The following is a 20,152-nucleotide window of genomic DNA, read 5'->3' on the forward strand; positions in this document are numbered from 1 at the left end:
AACACTAGAACGTATCCAGACGGATACTACAGTATGGAGACCGGTGCTAGTCAACTGCCTGGGGATGTTGCAGCAGCTTTGATAATGGTGGTCAGCCTGTATGCAGGCAGAGGCTAATCTGCTGGGTCCCCGGCATTGCTCAGGGGTGGCCGGTCTGCACTTCCCCGGCCAGCGCCTCCGCATGCAAGGCGCTCTGCGCTGCAACAGCTTCCTAACACTGCAGACATGCCACCCTTCATGGGGGCTGCAGGAATTGGTGGAAGGGGGTTTTATGTGGTGCACTGCTCACTTCTCATAGCGTCTGCCCAGTGCTTTAAATGGAAACAAATAAGTGCTGTGGGGGGGCAAGGAGGGGCACTTGCCCCCCTCCCCCCGGATCGCCAGTGCGTCCGGTGTGGGCCCAGTCAGGGCCGGTCCTAGTCCATCATGCTTTTGAAATGGTGCCATTGTTCCAGGTGGCAGCCCCGTCCATTGGGTGGGAAGGGTGCAAGGGGGTGGCCGAGAAGGGTGCAAGGCAGAAAGGAGAAGGGTGCAAGGTAGAGAGGAGAAGGGTGCAAGGCAGAGAGGAGAAGGGTGCACGGCAGAGAGGAGAAGGGTGCAAGGCAGAGGGGAGAAGGGTGCAAGGCAGATGAGAGAAAGGTGCAAGGCAGAGGGAAGAATGGTGCAAGGCAGAGGGGAGAAGAATGCAAGGCAGAGGGGAGAATGGAGCAAGGTAGAAAAGGGTGCAAGGCGGAGGTGGAATAGGGTGCAAGGGGGAGTGGGAGAATGGTGCAAGGCAGAGGGGAGAAGGGTGCAAGGCAGAGGGGAGAAGGGTGCAAGGCAGAGAGGAGAAGGGTGCAAGGCAGCTGTCGTGGCCGTCCGTTATCCTTTCCTCAGGGTTGTGTGATGCTATATGGGGGCCCACCTCTGAATCGACCCAAGTCCGGTTTGCAACCAGCACAGACTTTTGGGCGCGATTGAGCGGGGGAAAAACAGGAACCAGGGAAGGGGGCTGCGGGGATGTTGACCTGCAAAGGACACAACAGCAAACAACCAAAGATCAACACCTGAATCTTCCCTCTTCTATTTAGCTCACTCGCTATAAGAATTGTTCTGTTCTATTACCTGTTCGAAATTACGTTATCTCGATCTATATCAGTTAGCCATCATCAGAGATAGAATCAAGCAATGAGTTCAATATCTCTTGACCACTGTTTAAAGGAAAGAAATCCAACGAGAGTGACTCGTGACTATTACAATCCTGGTAATGCACGTTGTCCCTGAATAATATCCAGGAATCCTTTTACAGCAGGACCCCTCAGCAAGGTTCTCCCAAAATGCAGCAAAGTCAATAAGGGTATGTTTTGTGTCACTAATAAGCCTTAGTACACAATAGTCAAACGAAATCAAATTTAGAACAGAAAGCGAAGTGAAGACGATAGGCTAGGTAATAGGGTGTTTTACCCTCACTGCACGAGACTGCCTGTCTCCTCCAACAGAGAGAACAACTTCCCAAGCGCCACTATGTGCGCACTCCTCCTCTGCACGAGTTCGCCGGAAAAGGCGACTCCTCCAACAGAGGAGAATGCAGGCGTTTTAACCTCTCTGCATGAGACCGGCCGGTCTCCTCCAACAGAGAGAACAACTGCCTAAGCGCCACTAGGTGCGCACTCCTCCTCTGCACGAGTACACCGAAATGCGTCTCTGCCAACAGAGAAGAATACCTGAATGCCTCCTGTTACCTGACCTCGATGAAGATAGACGCTGAAGCCTGTTCCGGAATCCCCCGAACTGCCGTCTCTTCTCCTCACGGACGTGTGCTGGGAACTATGGATTCGCCGCTGTGGACCCTCGGCACTATGAAACAATTATCGGCAGCGCTCCTAGCGTCCCTGCCTTCTTATAGCCCTTGGGTGTGTGTGTGCGACGCCTTGATTATGTCCACCTGGGTTTCTAGCGCGACTCGCGCTAAGCTCCCTGGGATGTGTAGTTATTTCCGAGTTTTGCGATGCCGTATCTCACGCATCGCACGTGAGCTGTCCTGAATGCCTTCTTACTGACACAGCTAGCGGAAGAACCGGCACCGCTCCAGCGCGGTTGTGACAGCAGCGAGGAGTAGGGTGCAAGGCAGAGGGGAGAACAGTGCAAGGCAGAGGGGAGAAAGATGCAAGGCAGAGGGGAGAATGGTGCAAGGTAGAAAAGGGTGCAAGGCGGAGGTGAAGTGGAGTAGGGTGCAAGGGGGAGCGGGAGAAGAGTGCAAGGCAGAGGTGAGAAGGGTGCAAGGTAGAGGGGAGAAGGGTGCAAGGCAGAGAGGAGAAGGGTGCAAGGCAGAGGGGAGAAGGGTACAAGGCAGAGGGGAGAAGGGTACAAGGCAGAGGGGAGAAGAGTACAAGGCAGAGGGGAGATGGGTACAATGCAGAGGGGAGAAGGGTGCAGGGCAGAGGGGAGAAGGGTGCAAGGTAGAAAAGGGTGCAAGGCGGACGTGGAGTAGGGTGCAAGGTGGAGGGGGAGAAGGGTGCAAGGCAGAGGGTGGAAGGGTGCAAGGTGGAGAAGGGTGCAAGGTAGAAGGGAAGAAGGGTGCAAGGCAGAGGGGGAGAAGGGTGCAAGGCGGAGGGGGAGAAGGGTGCAAGGCGGAGGGGGAGAAGGGTGCAAGGTGGAGGGGGAGAAGGATGCAAGGCAGAGAGGAGAAGGGTGCAAGGCAGAGAGGAGAAGGGTGCAAGGCAGAGGGGAGAAGGGTGCAAGGCAGAGGGGAGAAGGGTGCAAGGCAGAGGGGAGAAGGGTGCAATGCAGAGGGGAGAAGGGTGCAAGGCAGAGAGGAGAAGGGTGCAAGGCAGAGGGGAGAAGGGTGCAAGGCAGAGGGGAGAAAGGTGCAAGGCAGAGGGGAGAAAGGTGCAAGGCAGAGGGGAGAAAGGTACAATGCAGATGGGAGAAGGGTGCAAGGCAGAGAGGAGAAGGGTGCAAGGCAGAGAGAAGGGTGCTTTGCCACGCCGCGGAGAGGTGGGCGCCCCGGACGCCTGGGAGGTGTTGCCCAGGCATTGCCCATCTGGTCTCTGGCAGGGAACCAACAGCCCCGGAAGGGTGTCCGGGTGTACCCTGCCCCTAGTAATCCGGAGGAAGGCTACCCCTCTTTCTGGGAACCCGCGCGCACCGAGTGACGGAGGGGACCTAGGGCACGGAGGCGCCCGACCTCCTGGAGCCCTGGCTGGGATCCGGGAGGCGAATGGCCCCTCATCGGGACGTCCAGGGAAGCCCGGCCATCTGGTCGCCCCATTGGAAAGCATTGTGCGCGACCAGATGGCCGAGGGGAAAGGTGCGACCAGATGGCCGGGACCAAAATGACACCAATCTGCCTGCCCCAAGTCTCCGCTGGAGGGCTCCCACCTGCCCTTGCAGGGCTCGGGGGCTGCAGGGCTCGGGGGCTGCAGGGCTCGGGGGCTGCAGGGCTCGGGGCTCCAGGGCTCCGGGGCAGCAGGGCTGCAGGGCTCAGGCTCAGGGGCTCCAGGGCTCCGGGGCTGTAGGGCTCCAGGGCTGCATGGCTGCGGGGCTCCGGGGGCTGAAGGGGCCGCAGGGCTCTGAGGGCTCCGGGGGCCGCAGGGCTCCGGGAGCTGCAGGGCTCCGGGGCCTCAGGGCTCAGGGGGGTTCTGACACCCCACGCTGGGCCTCAGGCACGGGGAGGACCACCTGAGCTCTCTGGCCCGGGCACCCGGGGGAGGACTGCCCGGGACCCATGGAGCCCGTCCTGGGTAGTTTGCCATGCCGCGGGCTGGAGGGGTGAGCCCCGGAGGCCTGGGAGGTGTTGCCCGGGCACCGCCCATCTGGTCCCCGGCAGGGAACCGCCAGCCCCGGAAGGGTGTCCAGGCATACCCTTGCCCCTAGTAATCCGGAGGAAGGCTACCCCTCTTTCTGGGAACCCGTGCGTGCCGAGTGACGGAGGAGACCCAAGGCGCCAACGTGCCTGACCTCCTGGAGTCCTGGCTGGGATCCGTGAGGCAAATGGCACCTCACCGGTACTTCCAGGGAAGCCCGGCCATCTGGTCGCCCCATTGGAAAACATTGGGTGTGACCAGATGGTCGAGTGGAAAGGTGCGACCAGATGGCCGGGACCGACATGACGCCAATCTGCCTGCCAGAGCCTCTGCGGGAGGGTTCCCGTCTGCCCTTCCGGGGCTGCAGGGCTCGGGGGCCGCAGGGCTCCGAGGCTCCAGGGATCCGGGGCTGCAGGGCTCCGGGGCTGCAGGGCTGCAGGGCTCCGGGAGTCTGCAGGGCTCTGAGGCTCCAGGGCTCCGGGACAGCAGGGCTCCGGGGCTCCAGGGCTCGGGGGCTGCGGGGCTCCCTGGCTGCAGGGCTTCGGGACTCCAGGGCTCGGGGGCTGTAGGGCTCCGGGGGCTGCAGGGCTCGGGGGCCACAGGGCTCCAGGGGCTGCAGGGCTCTGCGGCTCCAGGGCTCCCGGGGCTCCAGGGCTCTCGGGATCCATGGCTCCAGGGCTACAGGGCTCCGGGCTCCAGGCTGCAGGGCTCGGGGGCTTCAGGGCTCCCGGGATCCTGGGCTCCAGGGCTGCAGGGCTCCCGGGCTCCAACCAGGCCGGGGAGATCAGGGAGTCTGCCCAGGCACGAGGGACCCCTGTCCTGGGCACACGGACCCTCAGGACGCGCCCCCGTTTTCCACATTTTTTTCTCTAAAATTCTGCATAGTGTGCGTAGTGGCGCTACGCAAACTACGCTAAGCCCTAGTCATAAGCTATCACTGAATTAGATCTGGGGTTGAGGGGCCAAGGAAAGAAAGCACAGACATGACAATCATGGCCCACGTTAGTGATTACGTATCGACGGAGAAAGGTCCCGATCAGAGCATGGAGTAACAAAAAGCTGTTCCTTAATTCTGAATGGATATTTCTATTTTATGAAATCAGCGAAGGAGAAGGAAGGAATTAGAGCCCAACAGGAGACTACTTTGAAACTTAGAAGCTTAGGCTTAAATTTTGTGCGTGGCTCAATTAAAAGTTTGCAATACAGGAAGGGGGACTTCGGGCTTTTGAAAGGTCCAGGATACATGCCCTAGTCAAAGTACAAAACAAATAGGTATGCAGTACCTAAGGGGGAAGAAAGGTAAAAAGGTGAGATCCTAAGCAGGAAGAAAACAGGTATCTAACGAAAGGTGGGAAGGGAAATCCTTCCTTTCGGAATGAGGGCCCTCACACACCCAGCCCACTGGGTGTCATGCTTCATCATCGGGCATGCTCCTCGTTGGGTCGACGCTGCAATACCCGACGGGCGCCCTATGCAGGGGCTCTTTGGCGGAGATCTTTTATTCCTTCCCATTTGGTGAAGTGGGTGTAAGCGGCCTAGGGAGTGTAGAAGTGCAGATGTGTAAGTAAGTAGACCTTGTGAGTTAAAACAGGGAAGTGGAAGAGTCAAGCAAAATAATTTTAATGATCCTGCCTTCAACCCTGATTAAAAAATGGAGTGGTGACTCTCTGCAATGATGTTGCAGTGTGTTGCGCTCAATCTCATGTGGTCGACATGTTTCTTGCCTATTAGTCAGGTGGATCTGGGGCCAATTCCTCAAGATCAAGTGAAAATGTGATATGTCTAAACGAAAAACAACGGTAATGTGGTGTGTTAACCTAATTTTACCATCAGTTGCCCCAGAAAGGTGTGGTACCTGTCGATGCAGCGGCTAATCTATAAAGACAAATGAGAAAATCATTTAATTCAAGAAGACATGATTGCTTAATGGATCGCGCCATCTTACTCCCCTATAATACACCACTATGTGTACACACGTAACAATGGTGAGGCTCACATTGTGAAGGTGGCTGAGACCTAGCATGAATCAGCCATGCTCGGACCACATTGGTGAAACACAATTAGTGAAGCTATAGTGCCAAGTGGAGTAGGTAATATGTGTTCAAAAAGTAGTAGCAGAGTGGTGAGATTGAACAACTCGCCTATAATATAATCACGATGGGCCCCATCAAATCACGGCATGTACTGGACACATTAAGGTAATGAGTGTCCTTGGGAGGGGACCAAATGATGTGTACAGTTAATACAAATTAAGGCGGCGGGAGGGGTGCTCACACGGAGTAAAGAATAGAAGTCACAGCATCTGATGTGGCAAGGGTAGTGACTGAGGTGGCTTGTCGTCGGGCCCCACTTGGGGTCTGTCAAACACGGTCTGGGTGGCACTAAGCCCACAGGCACACGTGGTGGCCCGGTAGGCCATCCACACAGTACGGACCGCCAGGTAACGACCGGCAAAGCGCCATCAAAGGCAAAGACTTGTGAAGATCATGCCCCGGGTCGATGGTGAACTGCTGATATCAGCGGGCGATATCAAAACCTAGGCTCACCTTGTACAGACAAAGCTCTGTAGGACGTCCTAAGGGCGGAGAAGGCAAGGTACTCACGTTAGTGTTGTGACCATTTCCCGGAAGATCTACCCCGCAATGCCGGATCCGGGAGGTAAATTCACACCCGATTCTGGCAGCTAAATATTCACAGAAGTGGCGCACATTGTGGTGCTTCTCCATAGGCGGAAGGACACTAGAAAGTCACCCGCCTAGAAGAGAGAGAAAGTGTAGCGGCGGCCATATTGAAAGTACATGTAAGATGAGAACTGATATGGGCGCCATCTAGTAAAGTGCTAATAGGCAAGGACGGTCAGTTAAGTACTCGGTAGAAACCGCCAGAGAACCCAAATGGAACAATAGTACTAGTGACAGGATGAGGCGAGATAAAGTCTCGAAAGTGGTGTCTTCTTAAAGCAGGTTAGCGCACAATAGGACACAAGTGCGGTTGGGCGGAGCCTAACCAAGCATTAAATATTCTGCCCGGAGAGTACATTTCAGGGGTCAAGGTAGGGGTTCAAATCCCAAGGTAACGTATCGATAAGTGCCCAACCTATGGGGCAAGATCAGATGCGGCCTAATGGATAGAGCCAAAACAAACCATATGTGGTAAAATGCCCTGAACTAAGTAGTATGTGTGCTGCAGTTAGGATCTGTTCAGGGTACTCCAGGGAATGTCTTCGTTGAGGCCATGCTTATCTGTTGCCAAACGATGAACCCACTCTTTAGAACGCCTAAACCGCGGCGGAATTGCTGCCGCAGTAAACGGGTTAATAGAGGGGTTCCTAAGCCAGGATGAGATCAATTTTTTGGTGACCCTGGACGTGGAGGCATTCTACACGAATATCCCTCAGAGAACCACTCTAGAGGTGATTGAGGATGCCCTCGACTCCTCAGAATGGGATTCACCTACACCAGTCCCATTCATCATGGAGTGTGCAACCCTTGCCCTCACTGAGAACTTTTTCGAGTATAATAACAAACTCTATCATCAAACACAGGGAACATTCATGGGAAGCACATTCGCTCCGAGTGTGGCCTGTTTGTATATGGCTGCTTTTGAGACAAGATTAATCTTTAACTCCAACAATCCCTACTTAGCCAACCTGATTTTGTGAAAGAGGTACATCGACGAGATTCAGATTTTTTGGAAGGGAGACAGAACTAGTTGTGATGATTTTTGTTTGTGGATTAACACCTTAAATCCCTACCTCAAATTCACCCACACAATCTCTGATTCAATTATCCATTTTCTATCAAACTTGCAGAAGGTCATTTGAGTACTACACTATACAAAAAAACACTGACAGCAATAGTCTCTTACTGTTGAGTAACTACCACCCCATGGCCCTCAAAGAGAACCTACCATTTGGCCCATTCCTCCGCATCAGGAGAAACTAGCAGCCAACCTGCAAAAACGAGAGTATCCATGGCAAACAATAACACAGGCGATGAAGAGAGCAAGGATTAACAACAAAGAGGCCTTGTTAGAAAACAACCATAAAGAACCTACAAAGGCAATAACATGTGTTACCTCCTACACACCTGATTCTAACAGGATCAGAAACATCATACACAAACACTGGGGTATCCTCAACACAGGTGATCTACAACTCCCCATACCCAGGTTTGCGTTCAAACGCACCAACAACCTGAAGGACATACTAATACATACAAGACCTAAAACCAAAACTTCAGCCACACAGAGACTTCTGTGTGACCTTCCACCGGTCACTATCCTTGTGGCTCCTGTGCTGTTTGTCCACTGACCAGACAAACCAAAGAGGTGACCTTTGCCAATAATTTCACCGTGAAACTGACCAAACATACAAATTGCAATACCACTAATTGCATTTACCTGATATCCTGCCCATGCAACTTCTACTACATAGGCATGACCACCAGAACAGTCAAGACACGCCTCACTGAACACAAAAGTAACATTAGATGCCACAGAGTAACCACAAGACTGTACACACATTTTGGGACATCTAAACACGCCTGCGACACCCTGAGATGGGTGATATTGGAAGCACATACATTGATTACCCCCGGGACAGTGTTCAAGATTAAACAAAGATGGGTTCATCGTTTGGCCACAGATAAGCATGGCTTCAACAAAGACATTCCCTGGAGTACCCTGAACAGATCCTACCTACAGCACACATACTACTTAGTTCAGGGCATTTTATCACACAGGGTTTGTTTTGGCTCTATCCATTAGGCCGCATCCGACCTTGCCCCATAGGTTCGGCACTTATCGATACGTTACCTTGAGATTTGAACCCCTACCTTGATCCCTGAAATTTACTCTCTGGGCAGAATATTGACTCCTTGGTTAGGCTCCGCCCAACCGCACTTGTGTCCTATTGAGGACTAACCTGCTTTAACAAGACACCACTTTGAAGACTTTATCTCGCCTCATCCTGTCACTAGTACTATTGTTCCATTTGGGTTCTATGGCGGTTTCTACCTAGTACTTAAATGACCGTCCACGCCTATTTGCACCTTACAAGATGGCGCCCATATCTGTTCTCATCTTACATGTACTTAAAATATGGCCGCCACTACACTTTCTCTCTCTTCTAGGCGGGTGACTTTCTAGTGTCCTGCCATCTAGGGAGACGCCCCACAATGCTCGGCACTTCAGTGAGTATTTAGCTACCAGAATTGGGTGTGCATTTACCTCCCGGATCCGGGATTGCGGGGTAGGTCTTTCACCAAATGGGCGCAACACTAACAAGAGTACCTTGCCTTCTCCCCCTTAGGACGTCCTACAGTGCTTTGTACAAGGTGAGCCTTTGAGGTCCTAGGCTTTGATATTGCCCGATATCAGCAGTACACCATCGACCCGGGGCATGAGCGTCACAAGTCTTTAACTTTGAAGGCTGTTGGAAATGGGATCCCTGGCTGGCCAGGGCTTTCGCCAAAGTCAGTCAGAGACCACCACTCCCAAGTCAGGGCAAGGGAGTTACACGCCAAGATAACCCCTACTCACCCTCTAGGTAACGTGGCGCGAGCAGCAAGGCTAAACTTGGAGGCGATGTAAGTTAAGTATTTGCGCACGCACCCCAGCAACAACACCCAAAAGCCCACCACAAAGGAAACTCCACACAAGGTTATATAAAAATAGCCTTTGTATTACACCAAAACACATTTAGATAAAACACACATTTTACAATGTGCCAGAGGCACGGGCAGAATTTACAGGGGATATTTACAAGACAGGGCCACCTGGACCACTGTCAGGAATCAGCACTTTTAGAAGTAACAATACAATACTTGTAGGCCTAGAACTTAGAACATAGCCTATCAGACAGTACCTTCCGTCCTGGTTGCACGGGATAATGCGAGTGATCTCCTCAGTAAACTTGAGCGGGCGGCCCAGCGAAGCGGCGCGGCTCAGGGGAGAGCGGCGCGGCTCGAGGCTTGGACGGGCGGCCGGCAAGGTACAAGCGTTTCTCTGGGGCGACCAATGTGTGCGGCTCAGAAGAGGAGGGGAAGGAAGGATGCGGGCGACCCAGCGAAGCGGCGCGGCTCAGGGGAGAGCGGCGCTGCTCGAGGCTTGGACAGGCTGCCGGCATGAGCTGCCGAGGGGAACGAGCGAGGCACACTTCAGCGAGGCCCCAGGGGCCCAGGGAGATCAGACAAGTCCCATCAATTTTGGCAGGGAAGGCACAATAGAGTCCACTGGTCCTGGGACTCTGGTCAGGGGGCAAGCTTAGTATCAAGCCCTTGGGATCACTTGTAACAGAAGATCACTGTAATACAAAAATAGGACATAAAGCACCCAACCAGTACCCACTGGTAACTGGTAAGTCCCCCCTACGCAATCCTAACCACCCTAGGAACAGGTCACGCAGGGAACCAGGACCTTACTAGCACTACCTGCACTAGCAAGAACAACCACCTCAGTATCACAATACAAGTAGGGGCATAGACCTGGGGACAAAACACATGATGCAATGCATAACATTCATTCAGAGGTGTAAGAGAAACAAGGCACATGATGTATCAACAACACATTCAGCGGTGCAGCAAAGAGCACTTTGCAGAAATCACATTAACATGAACTTACATCAAAGTCCAGGGTCCAGGTTGCGCCACTTGCGCCAGAACCTAAACGTAGCAGCTGCCCACTACTTGCTGGGCAGCTGAGGGACAGGACAGGGGAGCCTAAACGCTGCAGCTGGCACTAAGTGCTGCGCAGCTGGGGAAAGGCCAGGGATGAAGGAGTGCGCCTCACTCCTACAGTCCAGAACATGTCCCTAGGGAGGAAGAAAGACCTACACGGTGCAGCTGCCCACTAATTGCTGGGCAGCTGGAAACAGAACTGCGACAGGGGCCCTCACTGGCCCCTCAGGACAAGGACTGTGCCCAACTGAGCCCTCTGGCTCTAAAACAAAAAGATGCAGCCTCACTGGCCTGTTGGGGTCCCTCACGGGGGACCCGAGAACGAATATGCCCCCTGAGCCTCTCAGGGCTCGTGAATAGGGTGGGGGGGCCTTCGCTGGAGTCCCCCCTCTGGGGACTCGATATGGCCAAATGGGTCAAGAACCTCTCAGGGCTCGGGTAACAATGTGGGGCCAGGGGAGCCTCTCGGGGCTCGTGGGCAAAACGGGCGGAGTCCCTCTCGGGGGACTTAGCATCACCGGAGGCCTCACGGGCCTCTCCACACCACAAGGCTCGCTCTGGAGGGGGGGGGGGGGCGGGCACCGACAATGTGCCCCGACGCCCCTCCTCCCCTGTAAGGCACTCACCGGACTCTGGCGCTTGGCGGCGGTTCTCCTCCTCCACCGGGGCTTTAGACGCGCCGGTCTCTGCCTCACCCGGTCCCCCATCTCGGGACCGGGCCTCGACATGGAGCCTTCGTGGCTCCTGGATAAATCAGTATCCGGGGCTCCCTCCTGGTCACGGGAGCCCCGCAACGCTCGCACCACTGCCTGCTTCCGCCTCGCTCCCCGGCGGGGGCGGGACAGGGGAATCCCCTCGGGCCGGCAGCCAATCACGGCGCGGCCTGGGGAAATCGTCATCAGGGAATCCCGGGCCGGCCAGCCAATCACGGCGCGGCCCCGGGAAGGCATCATCAGGAGGCTCGGCCGGCTGGACCAATCACAGCGCGGCCCGGGCGGGTGGCTGCTTTCCCCGGCTTCTCCTCGACCCACGGCTGCGGCGGTGATCCGGCGACCATACCGGGTGGGCACTGGCTGACGAGCATGAAGTGCTCAGGGCGCGACAAGGGCGACAAAGCGCCAAGGTGCGCTAGGGGCAAAATAAACGGTAATTTGCGGCGTGGGCAGCCGCTAAGGAAAAGGAAAGCGCTCCCAGCGCTTTAGCAGGAATTACAGCGCTTCCAGGCGCTAGGTGAAAAGTGAAGCGCTCCTAGCGCTATATGTCAAAATAAAGCGCTCCCAGCGCTGCAGGAGAAATCAAGCGCTTCCAGGCACTTGGAAGCCCAGAAGTCCAGCAAAAGTCCCTCTGGCATCCAGGAGCTGGGCAGGGCAAAGAAGCCCCACAAGTCCAAGGACAAGCACAGCAGAGAAAAGTCCTCCAGGGCATCAAGGCAAGGCAGAAAGACCCCAGAGGGAGAAGGCATCCAGGGGCTGGGCAGGGCCCAGGGGAGGCAAGCCTTCCCCCTGGGCCCAAGCAGCAACACGCCCCTGGTAGTTTCAAGTTGGCAAACAAGAACATTTTTCAAGAGGTCACAGCCTCTTTTTATACAGAGCAATCCTTTGTCTGTAGGTGCAGGGTGGGGGGAGAAACCAGTCGCAGCTGGTTCTGGAGCACTCTTGATGGCCCAACCACCCATCTCATTCACTGGGGAGGCTAGGGTCGTTAGACACACCACAGGGGGGCGGAGCCAGCATTGTGTGGGGAAAACCCAGCCCATCCAGGACACAGGTACACTCCTCCCACACATCACTCATGCTAATCTCACACTCACCACCGGGCAAACCCATCCAGACTTCCTGGAGCCTGGCATGCCAGCCAGCTCCAGCCAATCACGCTCCAGCACCCTCACTGCACACATATCTCAATGTCCAGAAGTAGCACTTCCCTTCTAGACACATACAAGCCGCCGACACCATCCCGCAGCATTCACTCCCCCGAGTTCACACATACCAAACTTGACCATGCACACCTCACGCATCAGGAACTACCAGGGACACCGACATTCCCCATGCATTCCTATGGGAGGGCAGGCCAATCTCACACACGCACTCAGGGAGAGCACGCACTTTACACTGCGCCACAGTGCTAAAGTGCGCAAAGGCCAGAAATCACTATACTTCGAGGCAAAAAGTTCAGGGGTGACCCTGCCAGAAGGCCCAAGTCCAACACAATCCCCTTCCAGCCAAAACGCAGGGTAGGCCAATCACCACCGTGATGGACTTCCCTGCTTGGGGCGATAGAACACGGATGTGGGCCCGCACTGCAGGGACACCCTCCGGTTCTACGCCAAGTTAATCCATAAGACAAGCACATACTTTAAAAAGACAGGCCCAACTAGGCTACCCCACTGGTACTCCTTAGTTGTCCACGGCTAGGACCAGGCCCTAGGCCACCTAGATACCACTGGTCCTTGCCAATCCACAGAGTGGGGGGTAGTAACCCCTGGCCTGCACTAGCCATTCTCCACTCCCTCTCAGTGTAGTTCCAAACTACCACTGATCCTTCAACCTAGGGTCCGCACCCTCAGGCTGACCAGAGGTCACGGGCAAGAATGCCCCACCCTACCTCTACTTCTGAAGCACCCTCCAGAACACAACTCTCCCACCAGTTTAGGACCTGACTTCCTCAGCAGCAGTGACCACAGTCAGACCAGCACAAGAACGGTGTAGTAAGGCGTTGCACTTTGCGGGTTGCCAGATGCGGCGCAGGCGGCGGCTCGCGGACCGCGTCGAGACGGGGACGGCGAGTGGCATAGACTGCGCGGCCGAAGGCAGACGCGGCTCAGTGCGGTGCCTACAGGACACCAGGCTGGTCATGACAGAGTCACAGCTCCCTTAACTGGTCTACCACCTGGGATTCAAATTCACCGGATGCACAGGGGTCAGACTTCCTCTGACCCCCTTCCAGAGTTCTGCACCCTCCCACTGTAGAACAGGGTCCCTCCACTTAAGCTAGGCCCCACCTGCTCTCAGGGTAGTACCACAACACTCAGCCAAGAACCCTAAAGATCCCTGCTAGGCCTGTACCACCCCTTCTGGGTAACACAGGGTCTCTTCACTTAAGATGAGCCCCACCTGTGTTCACAGGGGTACCCCTAGAAGACAAACCGGCCAGGACACTGGCTACAGTCGCCCTGCCGTCCAGGACAGGCAACACCTGAACCTGGCTCCCTAACCTAGGGACGCTACCCTTTGGTTAGATGCCTGGCGCACCAGGACTTCTACAAGTTGAAAACAAAAATCTAAGACTTTCTCTCCTCCTTCAGCAGCAAGGCAACCACTGCAGGTCAATACCCCATACAGCTTACCCGGTTCCTTCTCTTCAGGCAGGAGTTCCCTCTTGTAACTTCAGGACACTACATACAGTTGCCCTTACGTCCAGATCCGGAAACACCGGCTACTGGCTCCCCAACCGAGGGACGTACCCTTTGGTCAGATGCCTGGCGCACCAGGACTTCCTTGAGGGTGACACATAACTAATGGGTCGTGTACAAGTCTGCCTGACACTCAGGACAGAAGTGGCATCACCATGGTCACTACCTGGCGACACAACCCTTCTGGCTGGCCCCTGACCCACTGGCTGTTCCACTGGGGAACCTATCCCCCTCGCACCCCTCCATCTGGACTTCTGCACCCTCCCAACTGGAGCGGTACTGCCAGACACCAGAACCCCTGGAACCCTGGTTACAGAGGTTCCACGTTCTCCAGACACTCTGGAAGATCCTCCTCAAATGACCTATTGGTACAGCCTAGGTCCCCGACCTGATGTTCCCTTCAGAAACATTCCAGGCCCTGACACTGGGTTTCGGGCACCTGGAGACATGCAGTCCCACCCACTCCTTCTCCTCTTGAGACAGGACGTGAGCCCCTACACCGAGACCTAGCTGGGCTACACTGAACCTCTTCCACCACGCTGGGCTGGAAGACACCTCAGACACTCCTTTTGGAATCACTCCATCCCCTATGCCTCTCTCCTCCCAGAACATTACCAACTCCAAAATTCTGTCTCTCAACAGACCACAGAAATCAAAAAGCAGGCTCCACTATCTGCAGACGTTCTTGGGAAAAGTTCAACACACAGGACTTAAATATCTGAGCAAAACTAGCATTCAGCAAGCTCCCCATCCAGAGAACTCACAAACACGTCCAGTGCCACACACCATTCATCCACACACACCCCTCCCCAGACTGGTAAGGCAGTTTCTACCACCCCTGACTTCTCAACCTGACCACACTTGACACAGGTACCATTACTCCAGGGCAGGGACGGGGGACACATGCACTGGACACACTTATGCTGCCACCACTGGATCCCACCCTCCTGGTGAATCCAGAAAACACACTGCACATAGGGGGATGATCTACCCTCCCGAGCTAGGGACACCTGACTCAAAGTGCACAAGAAGCACATTTCCACAGAAATGAAATTTTTAGCAAACTCCATACAATAATCCCCAAAATGTTTTTATCTAAAATGCAGAGTTTTGTGGTGCAGCCAGCTGCTACTAAGGTACAACGCAAACACAAATCCTTATCCCACCGCTGCCACCAATGTTGGAAATGGGATCCCTGGCTGGCCAGGGCTTTCGCCAAAGTCAGTCAGAGACCACCACTCCCAAGTCAGGGCAAGGGAGTTACACGCCAAGATAACCCCTACTCACCCTCTAGGTAACGTGGCGCGAGCAGCAAGGCTAAACTTGGAGGCGATGTAAGTTAAGTATTTGCGCACGCACCCCAGCAACAACACCCAAAGGCCCACCACAAAGGAAACTCCACACAAGGTTATATAAAAATAGCCTTTGTATTACACCAAAACACATTTAGATAAAACACACATTTTACAATGTGCCAGAGGCACGGGCAGAATTTACAGGGGATATTTACAAGACAGGGCCACCTGGACCACTGTCAGGAATCAGCACTTTTAGAAGTAACAATACAATACTTGTAGGCCTAGAACTTAGAACATAGCCTATCAGACAGTACCTTCCGTCCTGGTTGCACGGGATAATGCGAGTGATCTCCTCAGTAAACTTGAGCGGGCGGCCCAGCGAAGCGGCGCGGCTCAGGGGAGAGCGGCGCGGCTCGAGGCTTGGACGGGCGGCCGGCAAGGTACAAGCGTTTCTCTGGGGCGACCAATGTGTGCGGCTCAGAAGAGGAGGGGAAGGCAGGATGCGGGCGACCCAGCGAAGCGGCGCGGCTCAGGGGAGAGCGGCGCTGCTCGAGGCTTGGACGGGCTGCCGGCACGAGCTGCCGAGGGGAACGAGCGAGGCACACTTCAGCGAGGCCCCAGGGGCCCAGGGAGATCAGACAAGTCCCATCAATTTTGGCAGGGAAGGCACAATAGAGTCCACTGGTCCTGGGACTCTGGTCAGGGGGCAAGCTTAGTATCAAGCCCTTGGGATCACTTGTAACAGAAGATCACTGTAATACAAAAATAGGACATAAAGCATCCAACCAGTACCCACTGGTAACTGGTAAGTCCCCCCTACGCAATCCTAACCACCCTAGGAACAGGTCACGCAGGGAACCAGGACCTTACTAGCACTACCTGCACTAGCAAGAACAACCACCTCAGTATCACAATACAAGTAGGGGCATAGACCTGGGGACAAAACACATGATGCAATGCATAACATTCATTCAGAGGTGTAAGAGAAACAAGGCACATGATGTATCAACAACACATTCAGCGGTGCAGCAAAGAGCACTTTGCAGAAATCACATTAACATGAACTTACATCAAAGTCCAGGGTCCAGGTTGCGCCACTTGTGCCAGAACCTAAACGTAGCAGCTGCCCACTACTTGCTGGGCAGCTGAGGGACAGGACAGGGGGGCCTAAACGCTGCAGCTGGCAGTAAGTGCTGCGCAGCTGGGGAAAGGCCAGGGATGAAGGAGTGCGCCTCACTCCTACAGTCCAGAACATGTCCCTAGGGAGGAAGAAAGACCTACACGGTGCAGCTGCCCACTAATTGCTGGGCAGCTGGAAACAGAACTGCGACAGGGGCCCTCACTGGCCCCTCAGGACAAGGACTGTGCCCAACTGAGCCCTCTGGCTCTAAAACAAAAAGATGCAGCCTCACTGGGCTGTTGGGGTCCCTCACGGGGGACCCGAGAACGAATATGCCCCCTGAGCCTCTCAGGGCTCGTGAATAGGGTGGGGGGCCTTCGCTGGAGTCCCCCCTCTGGGGACTCGATATGGCCAAATGGGTCAAGAACCTCTCAGGGCTCGGGTAACAATGTGGGGCCAGGGGAGCCTCTCGGGGCTCGTGGGCAAAACGGGCGGAGTCCCTCTCGGGGGACTTAGCATCACCGGAGGCCTCACGGGCCTCTCCACACCACAAGGCTCGCTCTGGAGGGGGGGGCGGGCACCGACAATGTGCCCCGACGCCCCTCCTCCCCTGTAAGGCACTCACCGGACTCTGGCGCTTGGCGGCGGTTCTCCTCCTCCACCGGGGCTTTAGACGCGCCGGTCTCTGCCTCACCCGGTCCCCCATCTCGGGACCGGGCCTCGACATGGAGCCTTCGTGGCTCCTGGATAAATCAGTATCCGGGGCTCCCTCCTGGTCACGGGAGCCCCGCAACGCTCGCACCACTGCCTGCTTCCGCCTCGCTCCCCGGCGGGGGCGGGACAGGGGAATCCCCTCGGGCCGGCAGCCAATCACGGCGCGGCCTGGGGAAATCGTCATCAGGGAATCCCGGGCCGGCCAGCCAATCACGGCGCGGCCCCGGGAAGGCATCATCAGGAGGCTCGGCCGGCTGGACCAATCACAGCGCGGCCCGGGCGGGTGGCTGCTTTCCCCGGCTTCTCCTCGACCCACGGCTGCGGCGGTGATCCGGGGACCATACCGGGTGGGCACCGGCTGACGAGCATGAAGTGCTCAGGGCGCGACAAGGGCGACAAAGCGCCAAGGTGCGCTAGGGGCAAAATAAACGGTAATTTGCGGCGTGGGCAGCCGCTAAGGAAAAGGAAAGCGCTCCCAGCGCTTTAGCAGGAATTACAGCGCTTCCAGGCGCTAGGTGAAAAGTGAAGCGCTCCTAGCGCTATATGTCAAAATAAAGCGCTCCCAGCGCTGCAGGAGAAATCAAGCGCTTCCAGGCACTTGGAAGCCCAGAAGTCCAGCAAAAGTCCCGCTGGCATCCAGGAGCTGGGCAGGGCAAAGAAGCCCCACAAGTCCAGGGACAAGCACAGCAGAGAAAAGTCCTCCAGGGCATCAAGGCAAGGCACAAAGACCCCAGAGGGAGAAGGCATCCAGGGGCTGGGCAGGGCCCAGGGGAGGCAAGCCTTCCCCCTGGGCCCAAGCAGCAACACGCCCCTGGTAGTTTCAAGTTGGCAAACAAGAACATTTTTCAAGAGGTCACAGCCTCTTTTTATACAGAGCAATCCTTTGTCTGTAGGTGCAGGGTGGGGGGAGAAACCAGTCGCAGCTGGTTCTGGAGCACTCTTGATGGCCCAACCACCCATTTCATTCACTGGGGAGGCTAGGGTCGTTAGACACACCACAGGGGGGCGGAGCCAGCATTGTGTGGGGAAAACCCAGCCCATCCAGGACACAGGTACACTCCTCCCACACATCACTCATGCTAATCTCACACTCACCACCGGGCAAACCCATCCAGACTTCCTGGAGCCTGGCATGCCAGCCAGCTCCAGCCAATCACGCTCCAGCACCCTCACTGCACACATATCTCAATGTCCAGAAGTAGCACTTCCCTTCTAGACACATACAAGCCGCCGACACCATCCCGCAGCATTCACTCCCCCGAGTTCACACATACCAAACTTGACCATGCACACCTCACTCATCAGGAACTACCAGGGACACCGACATTCCCCATGCATTCCTATGGGAGGGCAGGCCAATCTCACACACGCACTCAGGGAGAGCACGCACTTTACACTGCGCCACAGTGCTAAAGTGCGCAAAGGCCAGAAATCACTATACTTCGAGGCAAAAAGTTCAGGGGTGACCCTGCCAGAAGGCCCAAGTCCAACAAAGGCGCTTTGCCGGCTCGTTACCTGGCAGTCCGTACTGTGTGGATGGTTTCTCGGGGCTGCCACGCGTTCGGTTGGTGGGTGCCTGTGGGCTTAGTGCCACCCAGCCCGTGTTTGACAGACCCAGAGGTGGGGCCTGACTACAAGCCACCCCAGTCACTGCCCTTGCCACAGCTGTGACTTCTATTCTGTACTCAGGATGAGGACCCCTGCCTCCACCTTAATTTTTATTAACTGTTCACATCTTTTGGCCCCCTCCCTAGGACACTTGTTACCTTAACGTGTCCAATACATGCAGTGATTTGATGGGGCCAGTCGTGATTATTTTATAGGTGAGTTGTTCGATCTCACCACTCTGCTACTACTTTTTAAACACATTTTACCTACTCCACTTGGCACTATAGCTGCACTAATTGTGTTTGACCAATGTGGTTTGAGCATGGCTGATTCATGCTAGGTCTCAGTCACCTTCACAAAGTGAGGCTCTCCATTATTACGTGTGTACACATAGTGGTGTATCATAGGGGAGTATGATAGCGAGATCCATTAAGCAATAATGTCTTTTTGAACAAAATAATTTTCTTGTTTGTCTTTAAAGGTTGGCCGTAGCATCGATAGGTACCGCACCTTTCTGGTGCAACTGATGGTAAAATTAGGTTAACACACCACACTACCATTGTTTTTAGTGTAGACATATCACATTTTCACTAGGTCCTGAGGAATTGCCAGATCCACCTGACTAATTGGCAAGAAACATGTCAACCGCACGAGATTGAGCACAACACACTGCAACATCATTGCAGAGAGTTGCCACTCCATTTTGTAATCAGGGTCATTTAAATTATTTTGCCTGACTCTTCCACTTCCCTATTTTAACTCAAAAGGTCTACTTGACTTACTTATCTGCACTTCTACACTCCCTAGGCCCCTTACACCCACTGCACCAAACGGCAAGGAATAAAAGATCTCCGCCAAAGAGCCCTTGTATAGGTTGCCTGTCGGGTATTGCAGGGCCGACCGGATGAGGAGCATGCCTGATGATGAAGCATGACACCCAGCGGGCTGGGTGTGTGAGGGTCCTCATTCTGAAAGAATGGATTTCCCTTCCCTCCTTTCGTTAGAAACCTGCTTAGGATCTCGCCTTTTTAGGTCTTGGCCTGTGTAGGCTGCGCTTGTGCAGTCTCGCCGGTGAGATCTTATGTTTTAGAGTGTGGGGCTTGAACCCGCCCCTCTTCTCCATTGGCTGACTTCCTCAGCGGAGGCCAGCCATTGGAGAAGAGGGGCGTCTGTCCGTTTAAGTGTGTTTTTTCATGCTCTTTCTCTCCTCTTCCCATTGGCTGGAATTTTACATTCCAGCCAATGGGAAGAGGAGAGAAAGAAAAACACGCCCCACAGTCGGAAAATGACAGGGCTTTTCGGAGAGTCGTTTCCGCTTGACCGCTGCCGGAAAAAGTCAGGCAGCACCGGGCAGAACTGGAGCCCTCTTCCAGCACTGGCAGTAGGCAGTACCCTGTGCCACACCCTCTTCAGCATGTATAAAGCCCAGTGTGGTGAAACACTGGGGCTCTAGTACGCACAACAAAAGCAGTATTCCATTAAACCATTTTAATTATTTTTTCATTTCATGATACCAACAATTTCTGAATTAGTTCTGA

The sequence above is a fragment of the Lissotriton helveticus genome, chromosome 4_1, assembly GCF_964261635.1.
Source record: "Lissotriton helveticus chromosome 4_1, aLisHel1.1, whole genome shotgun sequence".
NCBI lineage: Eukaryota > Metazoa > Chordata > Amphibia > Caudata > Salamandridae > Lissotriton > Lissotriton helveticus.